This window comes from Triplophysa rosa, linkage group LG17, assembly GCF_024868665.1.
Source record: "Triplophysa rosa linkage group LG17, Trosa_1v2, whole genome shotgun sequence".
Taxonomy (NCBI): Eukaryota; Metazoa; Chordata; class Actinopteri; order Cypriniformes; family Nemacheilidae; genus Triplophysa; species Triplophysa rosa.
In genome coordinates this window covers 18572936-18582225 of record NC_079906.1, presented here as the reverse complement: position 1 = coordinate 18582225, position 9290 = coordinate 18572936, and positions in this window count along the sequence as shown.

Here is a 9290-nt window from a genome sequence, read left to right as displayed (position 1 = left end):
TCAGGGACATTTATGTTGATTATATTTTGCCGCTATATCCTCTAATATCTTTATTTAGTGCCAAACGCTTTTCATTTTTACCCTTTCCACTCCGTGAGTGCCGTTTCTACCGCCAAAGACACGTCGCATATAAAGACCTGCAGACACCAAGAGCAGGTAAATAAATGGACACTTCTTCTGTAACGCTTAATTAAACGAAAATGCAGCAGTAATAAAGTATTTTTAGCTGTCAGTCAGTTTATGGTTTGCTATATAGGTTTGTGACAGATTATAAAACATAACGTCTTGTATCTACATATAGCATTTATGATATTAATAGCATAAATAATCAGCATGTTAAGAGCATTTCATTGTGAATCATGTTTTAATTGGAAAGAATATTTAGAATCAGTTCTAGTATGAATGGCATGGAAAGTACTCCTGCTCGTGATATATTTATTTCAGTTGTTACATTTTGTTGTCAGTAGTTTTTTAAAATATTAAAATAGACCACTGGGACTTCACTTCAGCACCAGAGCCTACAACACATTTTCTCAATTACCAGGCATTCTATGTTTCATACAGACTGTGGCTATCAGAATATAAAGTAAATGGCCTGATAAAACATTAGATTGATTGATTTAACATTATTTATTAAAAAAAGTATTGTCCAGACCTCCGCCGCAAAAAAATATAGAGATCGCAGCCCCCCCCAGCCGTAAACCTAGGGTAAACACTGTATACGTTGAGCTCAGGAAACGGTGTATACTCTAACATGGGCATGCAACCAATGATTATTTTGAATTAATCTGTTGCTTATATATTTTTTTATGGGATAAGCCAAATTAATATAATATAAATAAAATACTAGGAAACAGGCTTGTTCCATTAGGAAATGTTATTTCTTTATGACTGACTAAACTTCTGACCACAATACCAGAAAAATGTATCATTCTATATATTTTCAATTCAAATATACTGTATATGAAATGATTTAATATATTGACAGTCAATCTATAGACCACTTTTCAAGATGTAAACTGTCCAGAAGCACTTCCGGTTTCGTTTTTATTTTATTTTGAAATCTTACATACATAATCACATCTTAAATATATTTGTATAAAGCAACACTAGGGACCTTTTCGACCTTACTCTAATAATCTCTCTACAAATATTTTAGTGGTAGGACAACTCTTAACTGGACGAATTTTACTGCCGCTGCTACCTAAGCAGCCCTCTATCGGCTGAAATCACACTTGTAACTTTGGTGTGTGGGTAGGTTCACAAGCCCCTCCCATCACCTGCTTTATGGCATACGTCACGGTTTACTTGTCGCCTGGGTGAAGTTAGCCAACAGCTAACAATAAGACGAAACGATCTAGTTCAACGCAAGTCTCCAAACCATCACCATGGCATAGCCAGCAAAAAAAAACAAAGAGGAAAAGAGAGAGACTGATCGGACACGAGCCTGAACACGAATCAATATCTGACGGACTTACACTCGTTGTCGCGAGCTGCAAGAGGCAACGGGTTGCAAAATGGATGGAGACCTAGCCTTCCTGCTACTGGATTTGAAAGTCTTATAATATGTACATTTTTTATTACCGTCCTGTACTTTTGAGCTTAGTAGTTATTAGGGTGTGCTCAGGTTGTTTATTGGCGCACCAATGTTACTGGTTCACAATTTATAACCGTAAGGTAGACTAGAGATAATATAATGTTGCCGGGTCTCAATAGCTTACGTAGCATGATCGTGCCTTGTAAACGATGACTACCAAACCACAATAAATGTTTTATGGTCAAAAGTTGCTGATTCCTTAGTTCATGCACGTAGACTAATGTTATCGGTATCTATAGTTACTATGCTAGGCACAATTCCCATAACGAGTTGAGTGTAAATTAGTGATTGTACCTATTACACAAAGCACAACGCCTGGCACGTGTGTGTTTCCGAAAATATAACTACAGAAATTATTTTCGTTGGTTACTAAACACATTCACGTCCATGCGTTGTGTTTTGGGTGACTTCAAATGTGCTATGTACAGCTTTCCTGTAGCTCAGTGGTAACAACGCAAGGTTGTGGGTTCGATCCCAGGGGATTGCGCATACCTATGTATAAATGTATAGGATAATGCAATGTAAGTCGCTTTGGATAAAGGCGTCTGCCAAATGCATAAATATAAATATTAGCACGTTAGCTGCTATGTAGCGAACACGTTTTGCGCTAACGGCTAACAACCATCTGCTACCTCAGAATCTAGTTCCTGCGGGAGCCAAAAGAGTGCTTTAGTACATGCTCAGTTTGTGAAGTGACATGATGTAACAGGGGTTCCTGCTTAGACAAATTCACGTGTATTGCGCTGCCCACAGGGAAGCTTATACAGCGACAGTATTTACGACGCTGATAACAGACAATTGCACTTATCAACCACATGGGGGAACCATAAGCAAAAACTCTCTAGTGTTGCTTTAACATTTCGATTCAGTTATAAATGTTCTGTTGGTTGTATTTTGTTCAAACGTTTGTAGTGTTAAAAAACTGAAACAGGAAATTCTTATGGACCAGTATTGAACCAGCGTTGTTTACATCATCCAAAGAGGTCTTCTATAGGAAAATATATTTTCTATGCAGGGCAGGCAGGCAGGCAAGGACATACAAGGGGAGAGAATTAGAAAAATAAAAATAGACATGGGGACAGAGAGAGAGATACCAGCATTGATAAGACACTGTAGCCATGTGGATGTGGGCAAAAAGGTCAGGACATTTGGGAAATGCCCTTAAGGCATTATGGGAAAAACAACGTCAGCATTGCTGTAGCAGCGTCAGCATTTATTCTCATCAATCTGAGCATCCCGAGTTTACTTTGTACCCCTTCCCCATACTCAATGTTAGCTGGCACTACGAGACACTAACATAACTTTAAAAGAAATGGGTACAGCTAATTTATAGAAAGAAATTCTCTTGTAATTATCCAAAGAAGGCCATTGTTCTAATTATTCATTATTATTCATTATTATTTTTTATGCTTATAAATATAATTCACAAACACACCCAATCACAGAAAATAACAAGTATAAAGCAGAGCCACTTGTTATTAATAATGCAGCACTAGCTTGTCTATCCATTCCATAAGTAAATCAGCAGATCCACATCCTATTCCCATTTCTCCATCCTGTTTATCATCTGTCTGACATTAAAGAGGCCGAGAGGTTTGTCAGGTTGTGAGTCTTAATCGCATCATTTGAATCACAGCCAACTAACAGCTGGTGTCAATTCATCCCGGGTGAACTAAATGATCACAGGCACAAACTGCCTCTTCATAGACACTAATCTGAGCATCACAGTTCATGTCTAAAAACAAAGCCACATTGCTAAATGCCTTTTTAGCATTTGGGGGGATTTAGACTGAAATAACTGTACATTTAACACGGCCACTTTAAATTGCATCATTTCAGCCAGTAATGTCCAGTGCAAGTGCATACAGAGACTGACTTGTTTCCATTTTTAAGTTTGTAGAAAAAAACACTCCCTCGACATGGTTTTTGTCTGTCGTGTCATAATAGGTTGTACAGACATTGTTTTCGCCCTCATGTTTTATTAAAATCTTCCAAACAACATGTCCCGCTGAGTTCCAGACAAAAGAATCAGAAACCCTATCTCACTGGAGTCACATTTCCCCAAACTGACAAGAGATTTATTCCGTTTTGCGTCTCTTGAGATAAATGTATTACAATGCGCTGGCACAGAATGAAACTATTCTTCCTTCAGTGAAAGTGTTTGGCTTTAGATGGATGTAAACACAGTGTTTCCTTCCCTGAACTGTTCAGTGATTTCTATTGAACTCTCATCTCTCTAGCCATACGTCACGGTGGTCTTTCTCCCTGTCTCCTTCCACCAAGATTGTTGATTTCATCTAACACACACATGAGTTCACACACTGAGAGCAGTGTCTCGCAGGCCGTGCTGTTTAACACAAGCCTCTTTCACTGCGTGTCCATAAGGAACGGGCCGGGTAGGCAAGCAGGTGTGGACAGCGTGGGATTGGTCTAATGGAAACCCTGTGTGGCTACTTTTTCCTCTTCCTCTTACCAGGACATGAAGTTCCCACCCTGTGAGATGAAGTCACAGAAAACAGGGACAGGACATCGCAAAAACACTGTATCGCAATTGTGACCCCAACTGAAATGGCTGAAAGTAACTTACTACCATAGAAGGAAAATTGCTTTGTAAATATCTTTGTTCTGTTGAACACAAAAAATATATATTTTGAAGAATGTAGGAAAGCGAACAGTTCTAGGGAACTTTTGACTGCCGTTGTGATTTTTCATACTATGGTAATCAATGGTGGCCAAGAACTGTTTGGTTACGAGCATTCTTCTAAATATCTTTCTCTGTGTTCATCAGAACAAAAATATTTATACAGATTTGGAAGAAGTTGAGGGTGAGTAAATGATGACAGAATTTTTTTGATGAAATAATGATGACTGTCTCTTTAAGGAGGCTGTTAGTTAAAAAATTACAAACGTCTGTTAAAGCTGCAATCCCTCAAAATAAATTCCGTTATTTTTTTTAAATCAGTGTTGAAACCTGTCTCCTTACCTTATCCCAATTTCACAACAGTAAAAGTATAATATTAATTCATTATTTGAGCTGTCTGTTAGGATTTTGCAGGTAACGCGAGTTTGACCTTACACCATGTAAAGATAAATATTTTATGTTTCTGTGTTCTATGATATCCAGTTTTGCGGATATGATCAGCAACAGAACACTGAGTGACTGACTCTAGACCACAAGACAGATATCAGAACAGACTGGGACAGATGGACAGGCGAAGTAAAGAGAGACGGAGAGGACTAGGACTCAACTAGGACACTTGATCTAAATCACTTCACCTTACTTTTAAGAGCTTGCATGGTACGAGTCCATTTGACGTTAACGTCTGAACTGAGGTGAGGTTTTTCTATTTGAGAGCATCTTACATTCACTGCATTGCTTGAAATGCATTCGCTGCAGAAAAATGCAAACATTTATTTGTATGTGTAAAGTTTAGACAGTAAATCTGATTTACAAATGCAAAGTCTAATGATAATCATGTTGGGAATGCAAACCTACTAAAGTATAATGTAAAAAGAAACCTGGAATTGACTTAGACTACATCAAAACATTAATTGCTTCATTACTATCTTTAATTAACTAGGTGTTTTTACTTATCCACTAAAGCCATTACTCAAATGAGAACTGTTAATGCCAGCAGACAGCTGTTTCTCCTGTGATTATTTATTGTGTGATAATAACACCAGCACTTATCACAATTTAATTTCAATTTACCTTAATTAATGGCAATTCTGACACCATTATATAACAGTGAGAGAAGGTGAAAGTCACATCTGTTTGTTTGTGATGCAAAATACCTCATGTGTACACAAAATCCAATCCGTAGCACCTAAGTATTAAAGGGATAGTCCACCCAAAAAAAGAAAATTATGTCGTGAATTACCCCCCCCCCCAGTTGTTCCAAACCTGTATAAATGTCTTTGTTCGGTTGAACACAAAGAAAGATATTTGGAAAAATGTTAGGAACTGGCCATTCTGGGACATCGCTGACTACCATAGTAGGAAAAATTTAAATGGTAGTCAAAGTTGCCCCAGAAGTGTTTGCTTTCCAAAGTTCTTCAAAATATCTAATTTTGTGTTTAACTGAACAAAAAATGATACAATAATGTTCCCTTCTATGGTAGTAAATGATGTCCCAGAAATGTCAGTTGCTAACGTTTTTCCAAATATCTTTTTTTGTGTTCATCAGAACAAAGAAATGTATACAGGTTTGGAACAACTTGAGGGTGAGTAAATATTGACAGAATCACTTTAATCTAATGCCTCTTATGTGCAAAAGTAACACTCTCACTGGACTTTTAGTGATAACAATTATATGCAATGATCCTTAATATTAAATTATTATTCAAATTAATAACCAATTTGAAATTAAACCAGTCTTATTCAGCTAAAAACCGTGTGTTTAATACCCAGGAAATGCACATGCTCATAAAAACAAAAGGTTACCATAGTTATTTTCCTGTTAAAGTCGCTTTGGTACACTATGTCGTTTAATTCAGTATTATCTGTGCCCTTGATCTCACTGAACTTCAACACAAAGTATAAGCGCAAAAAAGCTGCCTGTATAACCATCCCTATGCGACAGAATAAAACTGCTTGCGTTTTCAAGGACACCAGCTATATCCTTGGGCGCCAGACATTGTCAACATTAGTGTGTGAACATCACATCTTGAAGTCATTTGCTCTTTTCCAACTAACCACCATGTTTGTGTGTAAAACAAGCCTTTTATACAGGACCAGTGATGGTGTCTATTAGCCAAACTTACACAACTTTCTGTCATTTACAAAGGTCACAGGAAAATAAGATGATACCACAGATGATACTTTTATCCCATAGTCTGGCATTTGTGTATAATCCATCATTGTTAATGGCCCGCATGCACAGTAGACAGCTCATTCTGAACTGAAAAGCAGACTATGGCACGTTGGGCACAGTCACACAAAGAAAGAGACTGCTTGATACTGAAAAAAAGCGGAGATGAAAGAATCTTCTTTGTTAAACTCTAAAGAGATAAAGGATGAATATCGTGACCCACATGAATGCAATGCACTGACTCTCCTCTCTATTAGCCATATTATTCAAGGCATTATTCCATTTTTAATGTACCTCTGAAGCAGGAATATATTATGCATTTGGGAAGATGGTGCTGTTGAGAAACTCAACTTAGAGTGATAGTTCACCCAAAAATAAAAATTCTGTCATCATTCACTCACCCTCTTGTCATTTCAAACATGTATGAATTTCTTTCTTCGGCAGAACACTTAAGAAGATATTTTGAAGAATGTTGTTAACTGGCCCTCATTCACAAAGTACATTGGTTTTGTGCACACACAATAGAAGTGAATGTGGTCCAATGCTGTTCGGTTACAAACTTAACCAAAATAACTTAATTTGTGTTCTGCAGAAGAAATGAAGGTCACAAAGGTTTGAAATGACAAAATGGTGCGTAAATATTGACAGAATTTTCATTTTTGATTAAACTATCACTTTATTGTTAAAGGTCCTTCCATATCCAAAAGGGAGGCTTTCACTGTCGGTATGCTTTTCAAATGCATCTCTGGTACCCAACGGTCTACCTTCTTGCCCTTACCCATCAAAATCATCCTGTTGAAACTTAACACCACCTCAAAGCTAAAACACGCACACACGCACACACCAATGTATAACATGAACATTCAATTTCATTTATGGAGAGTTATGCACTGCAAAGTTTAATTCCAACCCTGCACAAGTCTACATGTAAAGGTAATGTAATTTCTTGGACTCAAATGATACCTGAATTGCAAAAAGTTTTCAAAAAGCTTTTGCCTAAATGTTTTTCATCTCTCAACGAGTCTACAAACCAAATTCTGTGCCTGGTATAGGGTATAAATCGACCGTCCCATGACTAAACCAGAAAACAGGTCTTGTTGCATCTGCTGTGGTAATATTGAAATGTCAGTAAGAATATACATACCCTACTGGAATTACAGAACAATAAATCATCTTATTGTGTAAAGAAAAGAAAACCTTTATTAGAAGCATGAGCAGTAACGTATTAAAAAGTCACACGATAGCTTTCCCTTCAATAATACCTTTGATTTGCAGCCAGATGGCACCTTGATACCCTAAAAATAATTCCTGCTAAACCCACGCAAGTTACCTTGAACAACCATATGCTTCCACATCACATCTGATGGCTTCTTCCCACAATTAAAGAAGCTTTCCATTGGCAATTTCAAGACTCTGAAAACGGTTGCGATTGACAGGTGGCTCTTGGGAACTCAACAATAGAAGAAGCAAAGGCCAAAGAGCACGACCCTGCCGAGTGAGACAGAGAAACAGCTGCTCCCTGCACTATTTACGTGACAAAGAAAACCACTTTCTTCCACACCCCAACAGCACTGCCATGGTAAACGTCAAGGCTGTAAAATTAGAGTTTCAGATGCGGTGCGGTATAGCAAAAGATAACAACTCCAACTCTATTTCAGATGCTGAAAGGTTTTGGGTGCGTAGGAGTAGCAGATGCATCCCTTTGGCATAGTGATATGTGATATAATTAGCCAGATTGCATCTGAAAAATATTTAGTGCAGTAGTGTTAAATGGCTAAGTGGGCTGTGAGTGAGCTCATGGAGGGGGGTGAAGGATTGTTAATAGTCTCAGATGACTGTGGTGGAATGTGAAGTAAATCTGTTGCTTTGCTTTCTGTCGACGGACACACAATGTTCTAAACAATCAAGTCCAGACTGATTATATACATTATTCCAACAATGCTCCATGCTCTTCTCTGCGATGACTTCAGTGACGTTTAGCTTTGCGATGTTTAGACAATAAGCTAAAGTACCAGCAAAGAGTTAGTGTAACCCTTAGGAAAATGTATAATTGTTTTACAACAAATGTGGTTTTACTGTGGTTACGGTAGTAAAACCATGGTTATTTTTCGTAAGGAAAGTTATGTCCAGGTAGGCTGGTTGTATACTGTCACTGTACCGTTATACGCGGACTTAACAGCACAAAAGACACAAAGCCCTCTCCGTATGATGGAAACGCTTGCGCAGCAAACATCTTTGTTGTTTACGATTTTTTACGATGTGTGCTTGCTATTATACGTTTTCTTGATACGTTCTCTAACGTGACAATGAAACACAGCTTTCTAGATGTGAAAAAAAGCACACAGACTCGATTCACGCAGTTTTGCAACAAAGTAACAGGGACGGGTCAGGATTTATTCACTCAGTGTGGTCCAGCATCGCCAGCTGGTCTGCCTCAAAAATATGAACTGTGTCAGAAAGCCTCTACAAAAACAAATGACGTTGACATGAAGTAATGCAAACACGTTTCTTTTGTCTTACCGCAAAACTTAATTTAACGCAATCACCAGCTCGCTTACCGTAGTATGAAGGGGTCGCACTTTTCTTCGCCATTGCACCTCCGACGAGCGGTTCTCGCGTGTCTTTTGTTTATGTGATTGCATATGAAGCTGCGGACGTCAATAGCGTCTCTCTGACTGTCCGCATATAAACGAGAGTACGGGTTTGCTGGGCCACGCAATCAAGCGTCACTGTGTTTACAGCGCCATCAGCAGGAGCACGGAAAGACGGTCTGCCGTGTGAGTGACGTATCAAGTAACCAATCGCTGACAGCCAGTTGTGCCTACTAGCCAATCCAGCCGCTGAAAGCGGGGCTTGTCGATGAACATTAATCATACAATCAC